This window comes from Chinchilla lanigera, unplaced genomic scaffold, assembly GCF_000276665.1.
Source record: "Chinchilla lanigera isolate Chin_1 unplaced genomic scaffold, ChiLan1.0 scaffold00103, whole genome shotgun sequence".
Lineage (NCBI taxonomy): Eukaryota > Metazoa > Chordata > Mammalia > Rodentia > Chinchillidae > Chinchilla > Chinchilla lanigera.
Window position 1 is genome coordinate 4,095,951 of NW_004955504.1, and position 24,563 is coordinate 4,120,513.

A 24,563-nucleotide genomic window follows, 5' to 3' on the forward strand; every position below is an offset into this window, starting at 1 on the left:
GGCTTTCCCTGCACAGAGGGGTTCTCTCTGCCCTCAGAAGGGTGTGGAGGACAAACAGTGCAGAATGAAAATAGGGCTGAGGGCCAGCCATCGTGGAGGGAATGACAAAGCTACCGTGTCTGCATCTTTAATGCTGCTTGTCTGTACTGAGAAGGGTACAAACCAAGAATCATCCATGAGGTGATCACGTGATCACACAGCACGTGAGGTCTGCACGGGTCAGCGTGAGTCCCAAAGCTGTGTGCATGGAGGCTGCAGCCCTGTCTGGAATCATCACAGTCTGCAACCCAACTGTGCTGGAGTTTCTTGACAGGAGGATGGAGTCTCAGGGCAGATTGCTGCGGGCACCAAAAATCTGCATGGCTCTGTTCTGCCTCAGAGGACAAGGCTGAGTGGCAGAGCAGCCACTGGCCCTGGGCCCAGCACTGTGGTCCCTCCACGGCCACCTCCCCGGAGAAATGCTCCAGTGCAGGAGCCTGGCCAGATGCTCGTGGCTGCCCTTCCTCTGTGCCAGGGACTCTGACAGTAAGGGTTCCTCCCTCCTCCTCAGCCTTCTCACAGGCATCCCCTTGAGGTCTCTGACTCATCAGACCCCTAGATCTGCATCTCAGAGGACCCCACCCAGCACAGCTGCTGTTTCCTGCTCTGGCAAAGGACAAACTGAACAGGAGCAAATAACAGCTACCGTTATTTTTAACAAATGATTGCAAGGAGTACAATTAACTAGTGCTCTGCAAGGAAAATGTAAATTGTTCTGAGATCTGTAGCCGAAAACCTCTGCTTGAGTGTAAAGTGAGGGATATAGCTAGCAAATACCGTATGCATTCAAATTTTTAAAAAATTACTACAGCAAAAGGCGAACCGCCTTTCATTCCCACAAAACACTTCCTCTTTCTTTAAACACACTCACTCCTTCTTCTTGCCACTTTCTGCAGCAGCTCTGAAAGTCCTCTTTCCTGAGGGTCTGGTTGCATAGTCATAGCTGCCTCGATGTCCTGAATTGATTCAAATCATTGACATTTAATGGTTATTTTGATGTTAGGGAAGAGCCAGAAGTCACACGGTGCAAGACCAGACAAATAAGGTGGATGAGGACACCCCATTATATTTTTACAAGTCTGCCTTTCTGTGGGATGGCACTCAGTGCAGCATTCATCCTATTTGATCACACCTCATGAAGACACTCAGGAAAGAGGACTCCAGAACTATTTCTGAAAGTGGCGAGAGGGATGGGATAAGTGTGTTCAAACAAAGAGGGAGTATTCTGAGCAACAGTACAATATTTTGAGTTTTTAATTAATTAATTTTATTGATACATTTTAGATATACATAATGATCACATTCATCATAGGGAATTTGCACCTGTGCATGATATACCTTGATTCTTCTTTTTTTCCATTCCCCTCCCTTCCCTTCAACCTCTCTTCCCTCCTTGTTTGCACGAACTGTGTTTCCATTTTTGCTTCTTTTCTCATTCTTTTCTTCCTTCCATTCTCCTTCCCCTCTCTCTAGTTCCCCTCCCTTTTGAGCATTCTCTTCCTATTTCACAAACCTATTATATATTTTGATCCTTATTTACACTTTGGTTTCTCACACCAGAGAAACAATGTAATATTTACACATTGTGCCCAATTTATATATTTTAATCACACTTCATATTTCATAGTATCAGTATATTTGTTTGCAACTTATTTCTTCTTCTCAACAATCTTTCTTTACTCACAAGTTACTTGTTTGTAGTCGATAAAAAACTACACCAGATGGCACTACTAAAGTATAGAAATAATTGACAAGTTAAATGCTTCCTACCTGAGTCAGCCGGCTTCTCTGGGTCCACATGCGAGGGATCAGCAGTGAGCAGGGTAGACCAGATGCCCTCAGCTTGAGGTATGATATCGGGTGGCTGACTGTGCTCCTTGGTGTAGCACCAGGTAGTCCATGCCGACCCTCACAGCCCGTGTGTAAGTCTTCCGACCCCCAAAGACCTGGACATTAGAGAAAACAGTAGGCACATTACGACTGAATTTATGACATGGCCCTGTAACTGGAGGGTAGAAATCTACCTTCCCCCTGGGAAATCTCCACAAAGAGCCATGGGCACAAGCAGCCGCTCTGGCCCACAAACTGATTGGTGCAGTTCAGGCATCTTATTAGCCCCACTCACTGGACATGCATTGTGCAAGGACTCTGTGGCCCTCAACTGCACGCTGTCCCTGCTGGTCAGCACTGTTCTCCTTGTCTTCCTTCAGGACAATAAGCATCGAACCTTTTATCCAGCATTTATTACTTTACCTTCACAACTGTGCTGTGAGCTGGGAATGTCTGATTGCCATTTTCAGATGAGAAAAATGGTGGCTCGGATGTTAAGTGTGTTGTCCCAGGTCACACAGGAAAAGCAGTCAAAACAAGATTTACTATCACGCAGTGATACTAAAGTACCCACTTTTAACAATGCCTTTGTATTATGGTTTTATTAAAAAAAAAAAATCCAGGCTTGGCATGATAGTATATTCCCACACCTATCATCCCAGCAGTCAGGAAGCTGAGGCAGGAGGGTCAGTTTGAGTTTGAGACCAGCCTGGCTGACACAGTGAGTTCAAGGCCAGCCTAAAGTATATAATACAAGCCTGTCTCAAAATAACAACCACAAGAAGTCTAATACCTTAAAATAATGAGTTTTAAAATTTAATGTCATAATTCCATGGAGGAAAAAAACGAGATTTTTGCTATATTTCTAATCTGGACAGTGTCACTGTGAAAAAGGGGCTGTCAACACGTGCGCGCTTTGGAGCCCATCACGGCCTTGCTAATGATGTTCCTGTCCTTTCGAGAAAGGTGTTTTTCCTTCAAGCAGCTGCTGCTCAAAATGTGTTAAAAACACGTTGAGGATCCCACTCAAATCCCTCTACCAGACCCAGTGCGAAACGTGTTTGCTGACCTGAGTGAGGGCCGAGCTTTGCAGTCAGGAGGGTCTGGAGGGTGGGCTTCCTCAGCCCGGATAAGGGGCATTTAGACAGCTTGATAAAGTGAAAGCTCTGGGAGTTCGCCATAGGACATCTGTGACACACTGGGTTCGGTCATCAGTAAACTGCACAAATCGCGATTAGAAGGGAAAATCTTGTGAAGCATTTGGATTTCTTTAATTAAACTACTTGACCAGCTTGCTGTCAGCCCAGGCCTGTGCCCACATGGCAGCAGGGCCCATCCCCTCACTCTGGCAGTCCCAGACCGGAGGTCAGGGGGCACAGGACAGCCGGCGATGCGCTCCAGCACCACCGCCCAGATTCCAACGCTGGTCTCCCTTCAGCACTCAGGCCCCTGAGGGCACTGCCGGCAGGGCGGAGGACAGAGACAGCTCACAGGGGGCCTCGTGTCTCCAGGTCGGTGAAGCATGGATCTGCTGTCCCCGCCGCTCTCCTGGCCCTGGGGAAAGATGCTGCTCCTGCCAAGCAGAAAGTCACTGGGGACGATGACTTGGCAGATGTGAGTGGCTGAGGCCACGGGATGTTTCAACTCCTGTTTCTGAGCTCTGAGCATCTTGCATTTCACCAATGTCCACGGAGAACTGCCTCATTCCCAGTATGTCAAAGAGAAGTCCTACGGCTTTCTCAAAATCCTGAAAGTAGTGGATGAACATGATGGGAGAAATGAAGGCCCAACAGAACTACTGGAAGGAATGTTCCTGGAAGTGCAGGCCGTTCCTGATGGTCACTGAGACATTCTGGGGGACAAAACTCAGGGTCAGCATTCACGGTGGAGATGTCAAAGAAAATCCCTGCGCTCTGTGCAGAAAGACACAAAATATAAGACACTGTTCTTTCACTGATGAAGAGACTAAAACCCAGGGGGAAAATGTGATTCTAAGTCATGCAACCATGCAGATGGAATGACACAAATTCCCAAGCCCATCCAAGGCCTCTCTACTGGATACTTTCCATGCCAACTGGAGAAGGACATCCTAATTGGGGCCATGCAGCTGAGATCTGCTCGTTGGCTATTTTAAGTCAGTAATGGCAAAACTGTTAGAGACCAGGAGCTACAATGCAATCCAAAATCCACTTACTTATCACAAAGTGCCAACACTGCAATTAAACCTGAATGCTGAGGTTTTACTTTAGAAAAAACAACTCTACATTAACATCATTTTGTCTTAAAAGCAAAACACAAGAACATGTATGCCATAGGTTTGCCACCATTGTTTTAAGTGCATCCAATCTAAGAAGAAAAATGTATGATTTTAGCCAATAAAAATAATTATGTAAAACAGAATCATTTTGGTCTTGCACTACTTATGAATTACTTGTAGAAAAATGTAAGCATTTTAACTTTATTGGAAAACCTCTTATGAGATATTAAACCAAGGCCAAGGGCAACATTGGAAACATAATGTCTTTCAAAGTGTGAAAGACTTTGAAATGAGCAGAAGTAATTACAGGGCAGGGCATTGACCAACCGTGTATGCATTTATAAATTACCTGTGTGTTCCTGATGTTCTGTGTGTATGAATGCATGCTTGCTTTAATTTTCTTTCGAGGCTGCTTTAACATGATACTAGTTGCTCCAGTCATTAAAAAGTTAAAATCACTGATGCAGGGACCAACTAGCAAGAGGTCATGGCTGTGAAAGGGTGGAGCGCTAGTTCTCAACACTGTGATTAAGAAAATCTGTGTGCCACAGTACAAAGAAAACTAAACGGGCAGAATGGGGAAGCCAGTTCTATTCTTGGCCACACTGGCTGATGCCAGGGAAACTGAGATCCTAAGCTAGCTCGCTTCCTATTTTCTCTCTCTCTCTCTCAATTTCTTCACGTACAATGGAAAATGTCATCTTCATCCTTAGGAAAGAACCTGTCACATGTGAAATGTTCCATGAAATTGACAAAAATAGAGTTGTGACATATAGGCAATTGTTTCACCTCTCATGTTCTTCTTTCTCACATTTGTTAAAATAATCTCAAATAAACTAATTTCAAATGTGCCTTGTAGCTCTAACCATCCACAGTTCTATTGTTGTATATAATTAGCATGGCCATGTGTGTTTTAATTTGTTTTCTAAATCTGTCCCCCTAAACAGCATCTATCCGTTGGGAGGAAGGATGAATCCAATTCCTCTGTAACACATAGGAGATGTCCTTCTAACAAGAGGTTAAAAATTTTATACCTGCATGGAAACTACATGAAAGTTATCAATATGAAGTTAAATATAGAGATTTTTTTAATAGAAATGGAAGGTTAAGCTAGAATAAATTCCAAGGATGGGAGTAATAATACTTCTGATTGGCATTTCCATGGTGCCTGGTATCGCCCTGGGAGGCAGTTGGGTTCCTCCTTAGTCCCTATGTTAATGGTGGTAAATGTCACTCATTAAGAGGGAGGCCACAGGAGGCTGACAGCTCTGGCTTGTGGAGAACAGGCAGAGGGAGTGATTGTCTCAGGCTGCATTTATACATAGTGTCAGCACCATGTTCCTACAGCTTGGGAGTCATTTGACCTCTCTTGGAATCTTACCGATAAGTTTTATCTGGAATGTGAAAAGAGTTTTATCTATGTTAACCTCTTTGAATATAACTTCATGTGGTAGTTGGCAGAATCAAGTTTGGAAGAAGTAAATTACCAATTTGAATCTAGAAGAGGCTGTTCCTAGAGAATAATCTCAAGGACACGGATTCCAAGATATCAGCCTTTGGGTTTCTGCTTTGGAATGTGTATGATTGTTGAAAGGACTTGAGAACCCCCTACCCCTAAGGGTCTGTAATCTCCATATAGGAACTGAAACACAGAGTCACCAGAAGGGTTATCTGCCAAGGTCCTTCTGCTTGGACAAGCGGGAGCCACAAAAGCAGAAACCAAGCATTGCAGAGCACAGCATCCTCTGCCGGACCAGCACCATTCTCTAGCTCACACACATGGGGGACTCAAGGCTGCTAACATGAGCTGGGCGGTTGAGCCTCTGTGCAAAGGTAATACTTCAGAAGAGTGGCAACAGAGATTTGCGTATCCATCCTCTACCTCAATGGTCTTTTTAAAAAAATGTTCAATGTTGACCCTCTACTGGGCTGACTTACGCCACACAACACATAACTGTACCGTGAACATGACTTTTCTTGGAAACAGGGTCTGTAAAGATGCCATGCAGGTAAAATGAGATCAACAGGACAGCTTAATTCAATCCTACTTGTGTATAAGAGGGAAAGAGATGCACAGAGGTTATGGCATGAAATGAGGCAGGGAGGGCCAGGGATATAGCTCAGCCGCACAAATGCCTGCCTGGCAAGTACAAGTTGCTGAGTTCGAGTCCCAGTACCAAAAAAAAAAAAAGAAAAGAAATGAAACAGTAATGGGAGCAACGTACTTTTTGGTGATGAAGTTTAATTGCATCAGCTTGGTTCACTTAGCTGCCTAGGACATTACTAAAGCACGCTTCTGAGTGTGTCGGGAAGGTCATAGAAGTACAGCCTTGTGTGCTATATCTGGTCCTTCACCCGTTCCTCTCTGGCACTGTTCACCTGCTCTCCTTCCCAGCAGGAATTTCTCTGCCACACCCTTCCACTACCGTGTTTCTAACTTGGAGGCAGCTGACCATGGGCCGAGTCCTCTGAAACCATGAGTCAAATAATTTGTGTATATTGGGTATTTGGCCCTGGCAAAATGAATGTTAACTACTACATATCTGTAAGTCTAGGACCGCCAGCACCCACCAGGAGCTGTAAACACGGAGCACATTTTCCTCCTGGGGGCTTCAAAGGGAACGTGATCCCAAAGGCACCTTGTTATTGAATTTCTAAGACTTCACAGCTGTGAGAGAATAAGCTGCTATTGTTTTAGGTGACCCAGTCTGTGGTGAGTTTTTATAGCTACCCTAAAAAGTTACACAAACTGACTAGAGGTACGTAAAACTGATTTATTTCAGCCCAACCAACAATTTGGGTGGGGGAGAAAGGCTAAGGATGGAATATTAGACTTCACCCATATGAAAAACCATACTACCTTGTGCAGAGTTTTTTTGGTTTTTGGGTACTGACCAGATTATAAGGGAAAATGTATTTCTTGCTAGTGATCATGATCAGAAAACCACTGCCTGTCAAATGCTTTTACTGCAAGTAGGTTTGAAAAGGAAAGAAGAGAAAATACAAAGGTCTTGTGTGTGGGCAAAGCAGCAGGGGAATCCAAGAAAGCATTAGCAAGTCACTGCCAGGGCAACCTCCCCTCAGAAGGACCTCAATTTCTGCCTTCAGGAAAATCTGCCCCTTGGCTAAAAGAATTGTGATTAGGCCTCCCACGTTCAGGGGAAGAACAGAATTTAAATCAGAAAATATTTTGGCACTATCACCAACATCCATAGCTCTTTTGGGCACTGTCCACTTCCTGTGAAGTCGTGCTGGGGCAACAAGAGCCCATTTCCCGCCCCCAGACTACCCCACATGGAGAGCTCTGATGCACTCCCTGTCTTCCTGATGTGCTGCAGACTACATTCCTGTAATGGTAGCCATTGTTCCCTTTCCTGTGCCCACCTTGAGAAAAGGTTCTCCTTCTTGCCCCACAGAGGGCAGGCTCCATCACTTTGGCCAAAGAGATGTTGGAGGAAGTGACAGCATGGCAGAAGGGCAATGTGAAAGGAAGCAAACTCTCCTGGGCTTCTCAGCACTCACCAAAAACATCCTTCAAAGATGTATGGTGATTCTGTGAGCTATTCCTCTCTGCTCGGAGGCCAGCAGTGTCAGAGGCAGATGTCAGCTGGAGTTCAGAATAAAAAGTCTATAGGCTAGAGGCATAGTAGTCTATTGAAACTGCTCATGAGCAAGAGATAACCTTTGTAGTAAGCTACTGGGATGTAGGTCCTTTATTACTGTAGCATAATGATGTCTAAGCTGGATGATCCTTTTTCTCCCTGAGGCTGAAGGAGAAACATACCACACCAGGTGAATGCCATGGTAGGTTTTTGGATCAAAGCTATGGTAGACCTATTGATTTGCACTTTACTTCCTTTTCAAGAAAAGACATTTTGCCATGGGTGCTTGAGGTCAATCTTCCTCTACACCTTCAGAGACAGCTCCAGGGAAGGGAGCCTTCCCAACAAAGTTCATACCCTTCCCCAGGAGGTTCTTCCCAGTGCCTACCTGAAGTACAGTGTGAAGGATCCTAATTCAGGAGGATTCTCATGGGACTTTCAGCCTCAGAGTTCCCCTGAAACTGATGCAAAACTATGTTAGAGTCTGGTTCTCCTTCTGCCCAGTCCTGCATCCTTCTCTTCCCTTCCTCTGCTGTGAGTTCCAAACACCTTCCCTAGCAAACACCCCACATGCTAAACTTTACCTCCAAGTCTGTTTCCTGGGAACTCAGCCCCCAAAAGGAGAAGCAAACATGGGGACACACAAGCTTGGATCTCAGAGCATTGAGTGTTGCTGTGAATAAGAGCCAAGCAAATCTCATGTGGCTCCTAACTCATTCCCACCCAGCTCATGAAGATGGCCAGACATAGCTCTCTGCCTAGCACAGAACCAAGCACCCAGATAGCCAAGAAACCAGTTTTCATTACATCTCCAATTACTTCCAATAACAGGGCCAGGCAGGGATAGTTCAATCTCAGTACCTTGAGCCTCAGTAGTGTGCAAGGGCCCTGGTGGATGGAAACAAGCTCTCTAGAGCTTCCCAACATGCTGACCCACAGATGTCCCTACAAAGACAACATCAACAGGTTCTTCAGATCTCTTTTTCAATCTTCATAAGCTGAATAGTGATGTGAATAAAAAATCAAATCTTTAACTCTCATAATATTAGCCAGCCATATAAGAAGAAATCAATCTTTCATATGTTCACTATCACAACCCATACACTGGTCCCCAAAGCTGTGCTATTCATCATGTATGACACGCATAAATGGTTTCTCCCATTGCAGTTGCAGAGCTGAGGTGAGACACACATCCATCTGAGGAACATATGTTGAGCACAGGTGCATACATCGCCCTGCAGCACCCAGAGATTTTGTATTTGTAGAGGCTTTAGCCACAATCACAAAGAAACAAATGATAAACATCCATGACATGGAATGCATTTTGTGTTATTAATGATGCATGATGAGAAAAGGTTTCTATGCCAATCAGTACTGGAGATGTAAAAATGGTGCACAAAAAACCGGTCCTATTCCTGCAGACTCATGCTGTACAACTTCCACGGCAGAGTTAATAAAAGCACCAATTCAGAGGCTTTGCTCAAACCAAAAGGCCAAAAACAGACAGCAACATGGGATCTATCAGAGGGTGCTTCTGAGTGTGAACAGCCCTGCGTTTTGTGTAAGAGCTCACAGCATAACTGTAATTTAGCATAACAGGGGTAGCACTGACGTTTGAATATATTAATCTGTTGATTCCACATATGTCTCACATCCTATTTTCAAAGTCCCCAGAAAAGGACAGAAAAAGTCTCATACTTGGCAACACTCAACACTGCGACCTGTCACACAACAAACCCGATGGAACATATGCTTTCTGAGCCATGCATGCGCAGGGCCTGGGCACTGTTTGTGGAAGCCGCCCTCGCAGACAGCAGACAAAAGACAGCACCCAATCTCATCAGAGGCAGAGTGTACCTTTCTGGGGGAATTTCTTTGTTTTTCTACAATTTTTTATGGTGGTAAAATATATATTAAAATGTACCATGTTAACTATTCGTAATGTAGTTCAGTGGAATGAAATGCATTCATAATATTGTGCAATTATTGGTCACCCACCACCACCCATCTCCAGAACTCCTTCCTAAAGAGCTGAAAACCTACACTCAGGAATTTCCATCCCTCCCTCCCCCAGTTCCCAGAAACCATTCCACTTTTTGTCTCTGTGGTTTTAGCTACTTTTAGTAGCCTCATATACCGGTAATCTACTTTTAGTAGCCTCGTATAGGTAGAACTACACAGTATTTGTCTGTATGTAACTGGCTTATATCTTTGAGCATAATTCCTCCAGTCTCACCCACATTATAGCATGTGACAAATTTCCTTGCTTTTTAAAGCCACATAATATTCACTCCTTGTCTGCCTATTCACCTATCAAAGGACTTTTCAGTTGCTCCTGCATCCTAGCTGTTGTGGATAATGCTACTATAAACACAAGTGTATACCCATCTCTTCAAGACCCCACCTTCCAGCCTTCACCTAGTGAATGATGAAGTATTTAACAAGACACTTGCAAGATGAATTTCATTTCGCTGGCAGAGAGAAAGGTGTGCATTTTATGGGAGCATCTTGGATCAACCCCAGTAAAAAAGAAAGCAAGCCCAGGGAAACAGATTCTGACAGTGGGCCAAGGCCGAGGACAGGACCCAGCAGGCTGCTTGGAATCACACTGCAGAGGGTTGGGTCTTGCCCGTCAATAATTTTGAACCAAGAAAGGCAGCACAAAAAAATATTGAAGGGTTTAGATCAATAATCTGAGATGATTAGTTGATACTGTCAAAATGGGGAATTAATTGGGATGAACCTAGGCCAGGAGAGAGAAGTTAAATAAATCACAAGGGCAAGTCTTAAGCAAGTGGTAATTAGGATGATTCTTGACACGCAGTGTAGGGTCCAGAAGTAACTTGTCAGTCAACTGGATTTTGAAATAGCCATGGAAAAAAGGAGACAGAGTGAAAAAGCAAAACCCACAACACTCATTTCTGATTTGGGGAGCCCCAAAATATAATGAAATTATAGCTACTCTGGCCAGGGATGGAGCCAGCCTGCCCAGGCATGGCATCCAACTTCCAGGATACAGAGCTGGTAGTGAGGGTGCAGCCTTCCTTGGGCAGCTGTGCAGGAAGCATGCCAGAATCATTTAGTCTTTCCCAGCTTCAGCTCTAAACCTCTGTGTTTAAGGGCTATTTTCCCCTGCTGAAGGTTCCCAAATGGCCGCTGCATCTCCAAACTGGCAAAGGATATTTATTGCCCAAAACAAGGGCTAGAGCTATCTCCTGGAAGTAGCCAGAGAGTGAGTAAACAGAAATCTACACTACTGTATAGCACTCTTTCTTTTATTTTGTTTTTTTTGTTTTTTGGTTTTTTTCGGTACCAGGAATCGAACTCATGACCTTGCTCTTGCCAGGCAGGTGCTGTGCCACTGAGCTAAATCCCCAGCCCCATGTATAGCACTCTTTCCTTAGAAATTATGGGCCGGGAGAAACCACTGAACAGGACTCTCCATGCATCGTGAGGGAGTGTTCGGTACTCTGGACCCAAGCTCACAGACTGCCAGTAACTCCCACAGTGATCATTTAAATCCAAACATTTCGTAGGAGAGAAATAAGGTTCCATAAAGATTCCTAGGGGCCAATAAACTACAGCTAGGATCAAAAACACTTCTCAATAGCTGCCCAAGAGAAAAATACAGAATCTAAGAGCACAACTGGTGACCCATGAGGACTCACCAAGGCTGAGGGGCAGAATTCTAAAAGGACCCAGCGGTGACCCCCTCCCCCTGTAGAACCCCCTCCTCTCAAGGAGGAGAGGATGACAGGATCTCGGGCATGCCACAGGGCACAGCTGACTTCAGGAGAGGGAGATTATCTCCACAGACCTCAACTAATCAGATCTACAGGAAGAAGACAATTACTGCAGAGGGGGATTTACTGAGAGAAAACATGCTCCAAGGTAGGCAGGAAAGACGCAGGGCACAATGTGACATAAAATGAGGACAGCCCCACCTGACTGCCCAAAGGAGAATGGGGACTTGAGTCCTTTGACCGCAAAGAATTGAGTTCTGCCACCACCCTGAAGGAGATGGGAAGCAGGTTCTTTCCCTGAGCTTCCAGACAGGGAAGTAAGCAGATAACAGCAAGTTTCCAGCCTTGTGAGATCCCAGCACCGAACCCAAATGTACCGGGCCTGGACTTGTGACCTGCAAAACTATGAGATAGATATTCGTGCTCTGAGTTTGTACAAAACTGAAGCAAAAGTAGAGACAAAACATTCCTCCAGACAGTTGACCTCCTTTGGCTGTAATTTTCAAATTACTGTTGCTGTCATTCGGCATCTCACATGTCTCAGTGTGGACCCTGGTGAGACACAGCATGATCTGTGCACAACCGAGGAGAGATGCAGTCTACAGAAGTGTGGAGAGAGTTAAGAGATGCCGACACAGGAAGATGCCGGGCTCCAGATCCTGCAGCCCTGGGAGGAACCAGCAACCTTAGGCCCAAAGGGAAAGGGAGAACATTATTCTGGAACCCAGAGGGAGCAGCTATACAGAAATGCGCTGCAGTTTCCAGTACAGACAGAACTTCGCCGAGCCCCTGGACCTCATCATGCGAACTGGCAGGCCATCTTCCCACGTCTCTTGCCACAGCCACTAGGAAGGCAGAGGGCAAGAGAACCCGGAGAACGGGTCCACGTGGGGCCTTCTAGAGCACAAAGCTCACGTGTTAGCAGTCAGCTGAGGGTTCTTTTGCTTAGTTTGGGTGGAAATCACCAGCCATCCAAGTGCAGCTCTGTTAGCAGCTCCGGGATCTGGGTGCCAGTGACTCTCAGCCTTCAGGGCTGCACCTCCTTGTGTCACCGCCCTTGGTGGCTTTTAGCCACCTATGCCATCTCCTCAGCAGCCGAGGTGATAGCCCCCGTGGCAGCTCTGTGGAGCTCTTCCAGCAGCTTCCACCGCCTCTGTGGGGCTCTGTCCAGGTCTCTGCCAACCACTGCAGGCTCCAATCAATGCTCCTTGTCACCACTGTTCACGGCCGCCGATCAGTGCCAGCTGATGTCAGTCATCATCACCAGTCGAGGTGGCCGTTCTCTCTATTTATTACTCTCCACTGCTGGCCTCCGCTGACCTCCATTGGCTGCTTCTGGTCTCTGTGGTTGGTCTCTGGAACTCTAGATCTGGCGGCCCCTAACGTTTATAACACTTTTTAATGCAACCCAAGTTCTGAGTAGATTTACAGGACCTTCCAAGCCCATAATATGCAAAATATGAGCCCACAGCAAGCGCACTGGAGGAGGCTCTTTTATGCCTGCCCTGGGGGGGTGTCAGCCCCATGCAGGGAACCCCTCTACTCACCCCAGGAAAGCGAGGGAGCACTGTGGAGCAGCAACAGGGGAGATTCATCCGCCTTCGTCTGACTCTCACGCCCCACAGGGTGGAGTCACCAGAGATTAGCCACAGGGCAAAGTCAGCTGAGATTAGCTGAAAGCTTTAAGCCTGTTGCAGTGGAATTATCTGGAGGCCACTGGGCTGCAGTCACCAGGAATGGCCACAAGGCAAAGGCATGAAGGACTTGTCTGAGTTTTATGCTTGCTGTGGCCAAGGCAGAAGCCAAAGCTGTCCTGGAGCTGCTGTCCACATCCGGGACAGCTGAAGCTGTCATGCCAACAGCTGGGCAAAACTGCAGAAGGGGCTGCATTATGGACAGCGGCCACTGTTTTCCAGGGTCTCCAAGAGGGCCCGTGGTGGTCAGGCAAGCCAACCTACAGGAACAGGGGGAGAGAACGGGGTGTGGGGGGAGGGGAACGACAGCTGCCCGTCAGCCCCCGCTTCCACTGTCAGCAGGAAAGGGAAGAGTAGGGCCACTTCTCGTCTGTCTCCAGTGGAGGAGAACAGGGAGAGGACACCACTCAGCGAATGAGTCTTCAGTACAGCAGAGGTGTTGATGTTAAAAACCGCCCTGAATGGGAACAGTCGGAGCTGCCGAGACCTCTGCCTCTAGGGACAAAGAGCACCCATCACAGATTCAGAACTCGGCAGTGCCTGCCCTTTTTGAAAATTCTTTTGTAGTTTGGACAACCTCAGGCAAGGGCAGAGTGGGGACCTAGGCCCTGGCCACACAAATACAAAGCTGGAACGATGCCTCTGTCTCTGCCCCAGAAACACTGCAGTGCCTTACTCTGTCTACAAGGGAGACCTGCACCGAAGCTGAGAGAGGGAGAAGAAACAATTCGGTGATTGGGTCCCGGGAAAGAAGGGACATGTGTGGCCTCAGGCTGCAAGACAGTGGGGGAGGGGAGAGGGGGATAATGCGTGTAAAGGCTTGAGGTAGGCGTGTTCAGGCGAGGACGGGAGGTGTAGCGTGACCCGGGAAGGAGCCTGTGCGGTCGCTGTGTGCGCACACGTGCGTGGCACTGGAAGGGATGCTGAGTAGTGGCCCAGGAAGAGCAACTATGAGAGCAACGCCATAAATGTCATCAAAACACGCCTGCAATGCAGCGTGCCTCCCGGGGGCGGGGGAGTGCGCGCCCTCTCATTCACGTGACTTGGACCAGCAGCGCGGTGGCAGTCACACAAAGTGCTATGTTTGCACATGATTCATCCTCTGCAGTGCTAGAAGCTTGGTGCCCTCAGTGGTGCTGTCGAGGCCCCAAAATTAAAAGTAGAGGCCTGAGGGAAGGTAACGGAGTCACTGGGGTGCAGTGGATGGAAGCTGTCTTCTGGGACTGGGTCAGGTCTCAGGCTAGATGAGCTGCGAAGAGTGATCCTTGCAAAGTGAGTCCAGCTGCCTCAGCCCAGCGTGTCCTGCACAGACCACGTCTGCACAAGGCCAGCTCCCCTGCTGGGTCCCCACCATGCTGTGGGCAGTGGGGACCTCACCCACGCCCTGGTGCCACGCTGCTTGAACCTTCTAGCCACCAAAACTGTGAGCTAAGTGGACTCTCTTATTTATAAAGTGCCCAGACTTGGGTATTTTGTTACTTAACACAAAATGCACCAGGGTGCCTAGTTTTCAGTCTTCCTGTGACCAGGGATCATTTCCAAGTTTTCACAGATTCACTGTGGCAGCAGAACATGGCGATGTTAGAAGTTGCATAAAGTACAGACAGGAATTTTTTGTTAATTTTGCAACTTATGCAAATCAAAACTTGTTTCAAAAACAGGTAAAAAAATAAATAAAACTAAAAGGTCAGTGAGGTAGCATCAGAAAGCTACCAGGATCAAATCTAGAAGACTGCAGTGGCATTTAGCCTGGGCCTGGTCCCCTTGACTGTCCCTCTGGTTCATCCGGTCACAATCCCGGATGAAGGTCGTGCCACGTGCCTCCACTCACCTACACTCAAACACCCTCATGTGTTAGCGCTCCGTTCGCACACAGGGCCTTCCGCAGGCCTCAGGGGCCGGACCCTGGTCCCTGCCCGTGTCCTGACGCTTCGCTTCTCTTCCACCATGGATTCTGGTTCTCAGTCAACTCCTCTTCCAAACCAAAACAATTGCTGTGTAGCTTTCCTGACCCCCTACTTCCACCCCAGGCAGAATTCCCTGGCCTGCCCCCATGTCCCCTGTCCCTGTAGACTCTGCTTAATTTTACTGTGGTCCATGGTACTGGCTTACTTCTTTGCCTATGCAAACCAGGTCCACCCCCAACTAGACTCCTATAGCCTTAGGCAGGAACAGCATCATTTCATCTTTATAGTCCTCAGTCAGTGGCAGCTGTGCATGGGGTTAACTAGGAAGGAAGGTCACCCACAGCTGCGTAATCCTGTCTGAATAATCAGGATATGCAGATAGGGCCTGCAGGGGAGAGTGACAATGGCCATCACTGTGGGACACTGCTGTCATACATCACCGTCCTGCGGCCACCCCCAGCACAGTCCCTGCGAGCAGCCATCTGCAAAGGGCCTACAAGAAGGCTCATTCCCTTGGGCTCTGCACAGAACCACTGTCTACGCCAAAATGCATAACCACGATGAAGGCACATTACCCACACAGGGAACGGAGTTATGTTTACATATATGTGAAACAACCAACAAGGTAAGCAAGGTTGCTGAAATATGAACAAGAAGTAGGGGCTGGGGATTTAGCTCAGTGGCACAGCACTTGCCTGGCAAGCACAAGGTCATGAATTCAATTCCCAGTACCTGAAAAAAAAAAAAAAAGAAAAGAAAAGAATTTCCTCCTTAAATCAGTCTTTAAAAGATCTTTAAAAGATGGTCCCTTCCCTGATCAACTTGAGTTTGTATGTGTATTGGAAAGGAAGAAGTCTGCACTCTTTAAAAAAAAAAAATCTGAGCTTCACATCTTTTAAAGCTTTGTACTCTTCCTCCACACCCTTGTGAACCCACATGCCTGCAGCGGGGGGCTGGGGCTGCCCGGCCTCTGCTTGTGTGCAGAAGATCTGAAAGACAAACACCTCCCTTGTAATTTTGCATCTTCACGCTTCTCAATGTCAGCAGTGCTCCTAGGCAGAAGGATGTGAGCATGCTGAGACCTGCTCCTAGGGCAGGTGACATCGTTTCTTAAGTTGCTCCTGGTAGATGTTTTTCCACATTGATTTCTTACCATTCCCAAAAAGAGTCCAAACAGGAGTGCAGCGGTAAGGCCAGGATTTCACAGCCCGCTCCTGATTTGTGGGACTTCATGTTTCATTCATGTGGCTCTTACGTAACTCTGCGCCTCAACCCTAGCGTCGATTTTCTCACATTCACCTTCAATATTTGATCACAAAGATGAGAACAGCAAGAAAGCTGACACAGTCTTTGGAGCTACAGTCAAATATAATCTGTGTTCCCATTAATGCAAAAAATAAAATAGAGAGAAAAAGAAACAGCACTCATTTCTCAGAAGAGAAGCACACTCTTTTCTGAAAATGATGGTTTTATTGAGTTCCTTTTCTCAACCAGCTCTGTGTAGCCCTGCTGTGCTGATCTGCATCTACTTCCAGGTGAGGAATAGGCAGTGAAGTCAACCCCACCTGAGCCACCTTTTGAGCTCTCCATGGAGGAGAAGCTGAATAAAGAAATGCTGGTGTCTACCTGCCCCGACACAACTCCGGTGCCCTTCTCAGCTCCCTACTGTAAAAGCAGAGATGAGATCACACCAGTGCTTTTATGTTAGCTGCACAGGCTCTTGACCTGCTTGTCACTGTGAAAATATCTATCAATTTTTCTGACACGTTCAGGGTTTATTCAGCCCGTGACTAATCTGCTAGCCATGTAAAATAAAAATGTGAAGCCCTTTCTCCTCCTGCTACTTAAAATTCCCATTCTTATTCCATCATCCTGGTTACCAAGTCCTGTGATTTCCCCTCCAAAAGATCTCTTTAGTGGGTCCCCTGGCTTTTCGTCTTCAATATACTGTTGAAGGATCGGCTTTGACTTTTCTGCTCTGGAATGACAGTTAAGAATGGCTTTTATGTTCCTTTCTGGAAGGCTACAGGGGGCAAGGACCAGTCAGAGAAAGCAGACAGACTCTAGCCAGCAGCAAAAGAGACCTAGTAAAGGATCCACACAAAGGGTACAAGAAAGACCCAGGCTGGCGCACTCCATCCCAACCAAAGATGCCCAGGAAAAAACCCCAATGTGGTGTCAATCTGCAAGCAAATTTCTCCACTGTTTGCTATTGGGTTTTATCCATTCCGTTTCTTTGTACTGCAAAGAAATTGGCCTTTAGAACATCGCAAAAGATTGTGTGCGGTTGAGTGAGCCGGGACGGGGCCAGAAGAAAGGAGTGAAAGGAAGACGAGATGGCTGGTGTGCAGAAGGAAGTTCTCCAGCCGTGCTTTCCTCCACTCTGGACCGGGGAGCAGAAAACATTACAGGAGCTGGGTGACTTCAGAGCAAGGAGCAAGGGGCTATTCTTTTTCCAAATCTTGCAGACTCACGCCTCTGCCGTCAGTTTTGCTGCATATAGCTACACCTTCCGCGTTTTCCACATCCGCAACAACGGGCTCATGCTGCTTTCCCCTCCGCGCAGGGACTGAGGTCCCCGACGAGACATATCAACTCCGAGGAGGTGCTGCGAAGTGACCGACGTCAGCATCTCACCCCAGCCCGCCCTCAGCTGCACCCACAGGTGACAGACAGAGTCGAGCTCGTGTTCTGGCAACCTCAAAGGAGACACAGCTGCCTGGGAGAGGCAGAAACCTAGCTCTCCCACGACAACTGCCTATGGACTTTTCCAAAAAGCATTGCTTAAATTCAACCATTGACTTTAGCACCTTTGTTTCACTTAGTCGTTAGCCGAGTTTTGTTTTTTTTTTTTTTTTTTTTTTTTTTTTTTTTTTTTTAAGAAAACACTGTTTAACTCAGGTTGTCACAGAGGTATGAAGTATAGCTCACAATTTAAAACATGTGACAGATACAGTCTCAGTGCTATGCTCAGAGGCACTTCTAGCACAGGCAATTTAGACAGGCTTGCTAATAGATGAACTGCTTTAAATTAAAACATTCTCATACAGTCCTGGCGCTAATGGTTTTAGTATAAGGATACTAAAATGTACAAACATTAATAAAGCCAAATGTGAAATTTTTATGCTTATAGCTTTTATACAACTATAAAACTGAAATCAGTTGAAAAATTAAGGTGTCATTTTAGCCTTCACTTATGTTAATATTTTTGTCAAATTTAATACTATTAGTTATGTTATTTTATTAAACCCAAGTTGGCGCTGTAATTTATGGCATGGGAGACTACTGCGCAGGTTCTGTTTGGCTTGGTGAGTTCCGCGGGGTCCAGCACCGTGAGGAAGAAGGAGGTCGTTACCCTTCATTTCAAAGGCTTTCAAGCCTTCACTAATTCACCAGTTTCCATCATCATTTGACTTGCAATCAACTCAAACGGATCACTTACAAATTAAGTCAACCAGGACTGATGAAATTGAAATATTCAAATTCTACCGCAAAAACAAATTAGAAGCTAAGTTAAACACAACAAAATGAACAGTTACTCATCACACTCACAACCCCAGAGTGTCCTCTGCCTCAGTCCCTTTCCTTGTTACTGGGACAAAACACTGACATCTGTAACTGAAAGGAGGAAAGGTTTATCTTGACTCACGTTTTAGAAGTTTGGTCTTTGCATAGTTGATGCTATGGTAGATGGGCCTGCGCAGAGGACAGCATAGAAAGCAGACAGTAAAGGGGGAGCTGGGAATGGAGATCCGTCCTACTCCATCATATCCCAACCTGTGTCTTCCAACCAGACCCCACCTCCCACCAGCAAGTCAGCTATAAATGCCATAATCCAGTCATCTTTCCAAACGTGTGAGGTTATAGGGCTCATTTAGACCATAACATCTTCAGACACTAGACACATACAGAGAACTCAAAGTCAGGACAATGAAACATGTGCCATTGCCACGTCCCAGCAGGGACAAGGATGTACAAACTGAATGTGAGGCTGTGTGGCTTGGAGCATGGTGAGGGATAGATGTGATCTCATCTTCTTCACCATGCCCTAGAACTCAGAATTCTACAAAAATCTAGCACCAAGAAAGAGTTCTCCCTCGCAGCAGGTATACAAAAATAAAACCCATGAATCTATGAACACAATAAGAGAGTTTGTGTCTCCCTAGAGTTATTCATTAGAAAACTGTGTTCACCACAGGAAATTTAACACCATCAGCCCCAGGCAACAAGAGTCCAGATGTACTTTTTTGATGAAGTAAAAGAATACTAAGTCAATACAGTAACTTTGAGAAGCCCCAAATTGACAAAACGCTCAGAACTTCAAGCAAATCAAATACAAATGCCACCACAATATCATTTTCAGACTTAGGAAACATTGATTTTCTTTGGGAAAATTGGGATAAAGTGGAGAAAATTAGCTCATAATCAAACATTAAAGAGGAAATATTCCACAGTGACTCAGCAGTAGACACGTTGAACAGAATCAGTAATTTAGACAATATAATAATAGGCCAAAGACAACGAGAGGAAAATACTTAAAGCTACTAGTGGTTTAAAAAAAGAAATAAAGACTACACAATTTTAAAAATGAAAGAGCAAGAGTCATCAATCACGCTGAGCTAGAAAATAGAGAACTACACTCTCACTGAACAACTGTGAGAATACACAAAACAGGAGATAGCTAGCAAAATAGAAAAGAGAAACAGCCAGGCTCAGATGTGTCAGCAATCCAAAAGCTTTGGGCTACTTTTTCCTTTAGGGTCTCATGACAGTCCAGGTATGGGGTTCATCACCAAGTCTGATAGGCACCCACACCAAAGAGGTGGAAAGGAGTAGTCAGGGTTGGCAAAGGGTCTTGTCGGAAGTGAGCTGATGAAACTCTTTTCTCGGGATGGACTCCAAAAGACTACATTATATTCATCTGTGTGTCTGTGTATATGTGTGTACATAACATGATTTTTAATGAGAAATAAGACATTTTAGGATTATCAAATGTAGTAACATAATAATTTATATAAATCAATGGATTGTTTTACCAACAGGTTAGACACAGCTGAAAAGAAAATCAAGTTAATGGAAACTGGACCAGAAAAAAATTTATAAAATGATTTTTTTTGGGGGGGGGGTTTCTGGTACCTGGAATCAAACTCACGACCTTGTGCTTGCCAGGCAGGCACTGTGCCTCTGAGCTAAATCCCCAGCCCTGAAAATGAATATGTACAGTGAAGGTGGAGAAACAAAGGAATGGAAAACATTACAAGAAATGATAAGAAAGTTAAAGAACACAATTAACATATCTAGTGCTGATGTGTTTAAAATAGCAGAGAAAGAAGTGTGCTGGAAGGAAAAAAAAAAAAAAAAAAACAGTATTTGAAAAGACGATGTAGATTTACCAGTCCCTAAAATCTGAATTAGGAGGAATGTTTTAAAAGGATATCTATAGATTAAGAAAGAGTAGGGAAGTTTTGACTGGATTGTCCCTCTAGTGGAAAACAATTACAAACTACAAAACAAAGCCCCCCTCTAAAAAAAACCTGCTTTCAGGCACTGGAGAAGACCCTGGAAAAGAAAAACCTGGAGGACACAGCCCCTGAAAGGCAGGTGCAGACACAAGTGCCACACCGGACACTCAGATGGTCCTGTGGGATACTTGTGGCCCAGGGCAGCACAGGAGTGGATAAAGTTCAAATAGAAAGTGCAGCCACATGAGAACGGAAAAGTTGAACTGGAATCACTAGAAATTGACAGGCCATTTGGAAAACTCCAAAGTGTTCACACTACACTGAGTCAAGTCTGCCTGACTCCATGAAACCTGATAGAAATATTTCAGAAGCTATCCACTGCTGGGGAGGCGGAGTTTAGGGCTAAAGTTGCACCAGTTTTGACTAGTTGCCAAATACATTGAAATCCCTGAGAAGCCATGGAGCATTACTTCCCAGTACTTAAAAACTCACCTTCAGAAGGAAAGCAAAATCTAAATAATCCAGCTCTAACAAAGCCCACAACCAAGCCTCCACAAAATTAGAGTCATCAAGCAGTAATTTCACTGCCTACTAGAAGAAATACGACATCCTTTGAAGGAAGCTACCAAAATGCAGAGCTCCTACAATACCATTCAAAATATCAGTATAAAAAAAAAATCAGTATAAAATCAAAACTTAATAGACAGGAAAAAAGACAATAAAAATGGGAACCATAATTAATGGGGGGGCAGCTATTAGAAAGGCAGGTGCAGGCTTTGCAGTAAGCAGAGATAAACATGTAAGATAAAACAATTAAGTCCCTGAAAGAAAATAAATGTCTGAGGTAACAGAAAAACATTGGAAAATATAATAAAGATGAACTGTAACTTTCAAAATTGAGTAAAATAAATAAAAATGAATCAGTTCACAACATGTGTCTTTGTTAATGGCAAACAGAGGAGGGGGAGGAAAGAGAAGAAAGGGAAGTGGGGGAGGAGGAGAAGGAAGAGGAGGGAGAAGGAGCCTGTCTGAATACTTCAAAATCAAACTGCTGAGGTGGAAGCTGAAAACAAAATCTTTAAGATATACTGTAAGTCTTTTTGGTTCAGGTCTGACAGGCAGGGAACTTGAAAGCCAGCATTTCCATCCCATCTGAGAATCTGACCGAACCGAAAATCAAGAATTTTCCTGGATGCATCAAAAGTTGGAAAAAGGCAAACCACCACCCCCAGCCTGCAAATGGCGGCAGTAACAGGCGGCACAAGGTATCTGAGACCTGCTTACCTGAGCAGAAGGCACTGGGGGCCAGGCTGGGAGAGGCGCTTACATAGTTCTCTGGTTTACTAGAGAATGTGTGGCCTGCAGAGGGACTGAGAGCCTTCTGGAGGCAGCACTGAGGGTGGAGAGGGACAGGAAGTTGACACGTTTGTGGGCTTCGCCCCTAAGACCTTCACTGGGTTTGCACGGTGAAGATATGAGAGCAAGTCTTCAGGGCTGTGGCACTGGGAAGGGAAGGAATATATCCAAGAAAAATAGACAGAGCTGCAGAATAAAGGCCCTCTCTGCAGAGAAAATATCTCAGCACCTTATCCCAGGTGAGCCATGGACACTGACACCACTCCACCCCTTCTACCCTCTCTGCATCACCCAAGGGAATGCAGTCAGTGGGGTCAAGGCTCCAAGGAGGTAGACTGACAGCACTACATCCAGGGACCTGTACCAAGGAGAGACCCTAAGGAGAGTCATAGCTGCTGGACACAGGTCCACCAGAGGGCTGAGGCTGCACCAGAGCACTAGGGATGGAGACTCCTCTTCCGTGACCCTTACCACCAAGAGCTAATGGCTGCGGGGTCAGGGCACAGCACAGACTCTACTTAAGGAGAGTTCTCAGGGAAGCTCAACCACAACAGGGAAACAAAATTAGGACATCAGAGTATTTGAAGCCTCTGACACCTACAAGGTGTGATCAAAAATATGATGAAAGCTTAACGTTTTAAAAATGCATTGCAGTAAAGGACACATTGTGTGAGTCTCCTTCAAAATCTTTACCCTCACAGTGAACAGCTCACTCCGTTGTCCTTGCCGATCCCTGAAGCAGTTCCAGAAGTCCCCTTTCACGAGCGTCTTTAGTAATCCTATTGCGGCTGCTTCAACATCCTGAATTAATTCAAAATGTTTACCCTTCATGATCCTTTTGACTTAGGGAGAAGCCAGAAGTCTCACGGCCCCAGATCCAGTGACTAAGGTGGACGAGAGCACACTGCAAGGCTTTCACAGGCCTGCCTTTCCGCTGGCTGGCACCTGGCAGAGCACCCACCATTTTGATCCCACCTCGGTAAGACACTCACAAAAGAGGACTTGCAAAACCGCTTAATAAAGTGACAAGAACAATGGTCAAAGAGACAGGATATTTTGAGGGGGGTTCTGACAGTGCGTTTTTACTCTGATTTTCAAAAAACTTAAACATTCATTCTATATATTGATCATATCTTGTAAAACTATAGCAAACATAAAAAAATCAGCCCAACTCTGAGTTTAACATAAATCCTCACATTGAGAGCCTAGAACAATATGGCCTCAGTTATTTCCTGACTTAGAAAAAATTATAAGGTTTGCAGAGAGGCAAGAAAAAATAGTTTGAAGGGGAAAATAAGCAACAGAATGAGGCACAGTGTGACACAGATGTTGAAATTAACAGCTATTAAATTTAAAATAATTCCTATTAGTAGAGTAAAGGCTCTAGTGGGAAAGAAGGCAGTAATCAGAAGCAGGTAGGTGATGCAAGCAGAGGGGTGGAAATTCTAGGAAAGGACTGAGAGAGAAAAGGTGAGAAATCAAAAGCACTGTAGCTGAAATGAAAAGTGCTTTTGATGGTTCGTGAGTAGACAAGACAAGGCTATGGAAGAATTGGTGAGCTTCATGATCTGACAGAGGCTGCCCAAACGTAAATACTACCCCACAGCCTTCAACATGTGTGTAATTGCGACAGCAGAAGGAGAAGGAGAGAAACTGAGAGTGAATATTGAGGCAATAATGGCCATGACTTTCCAATATTAATGGCAATACCAAGTCACACATCCAAGAAGCTCAGAGAAGACCAAACAGGACTGCAGGACTTTCTCTGTCTCTGTCTCTCTCTCTCTCTCTGTCTCTCTCTCTCTCTCTCACACACACACATGCACACACCACATTCAATGTGCAGAATGTCAAAGACAAAGAGAAAATCCTATAAAGAAATCTGGGGGAAACCTTACCTATACAAAAATAAACAGTAGAAATATAGGATTTTCATTAGGAGCCAAATAAATAAAAGAGTGAAATATTTCAAGTGTTGGAAGGAAAAAATTCCTGGGATACTATGTGCAATGAAAACAAAGACAAAGACTTAGACAAAAAAAAATGGAATCCCTTGCCAGCACATCAGTCCTGCAAGAATGTTCAAAGTCCTCTCCTTGAAGAAATATGGCAGATGAGAAGCTTGAGTCCATATTTTTAAAGAGCAAGAACATCAAAGAGGCATAAATGATCTTCTCAGATTCACATGGAACATTCACCAAGGCAGGCCACATTCTGGCCCATGAAAAACACCTTAGGTTTGAAAGAACAGAAGTTGTACAAAATGTGTTTTCAAACTACAGCAGAAATGAAAAGGAGAAACTGTTCTTTCTCAAAGATGTGGTATTTTTATGCAATGGAGTATTACTCAGGTAAAAAGATAACCTAGAGGCTTTTATATGTAAATAGATGCAATTTGAGACCATACTCGTAAGTGAAAAATCAGACTCACATGTGTAAATATCATATTGCCTCCCTAGTATAAGATTCTGAAAGAGTAAATAAAATCTGAAAAGTACAGTATATTGTGAGAGGGAAAGAAATTGCTCAAAGTGGAGAGAACAACTGGGATGGTGGAAAAGAGAAAAAAAAAGAAAAAGAGGGGCTGGGGATTTAGCTCAGCGGCAAAAGCGCCTGCCTGGCATGCGCAAGGTCGTGAGTTCGGTTCCCGGTACCAGAGAAAAACCAAAAAAA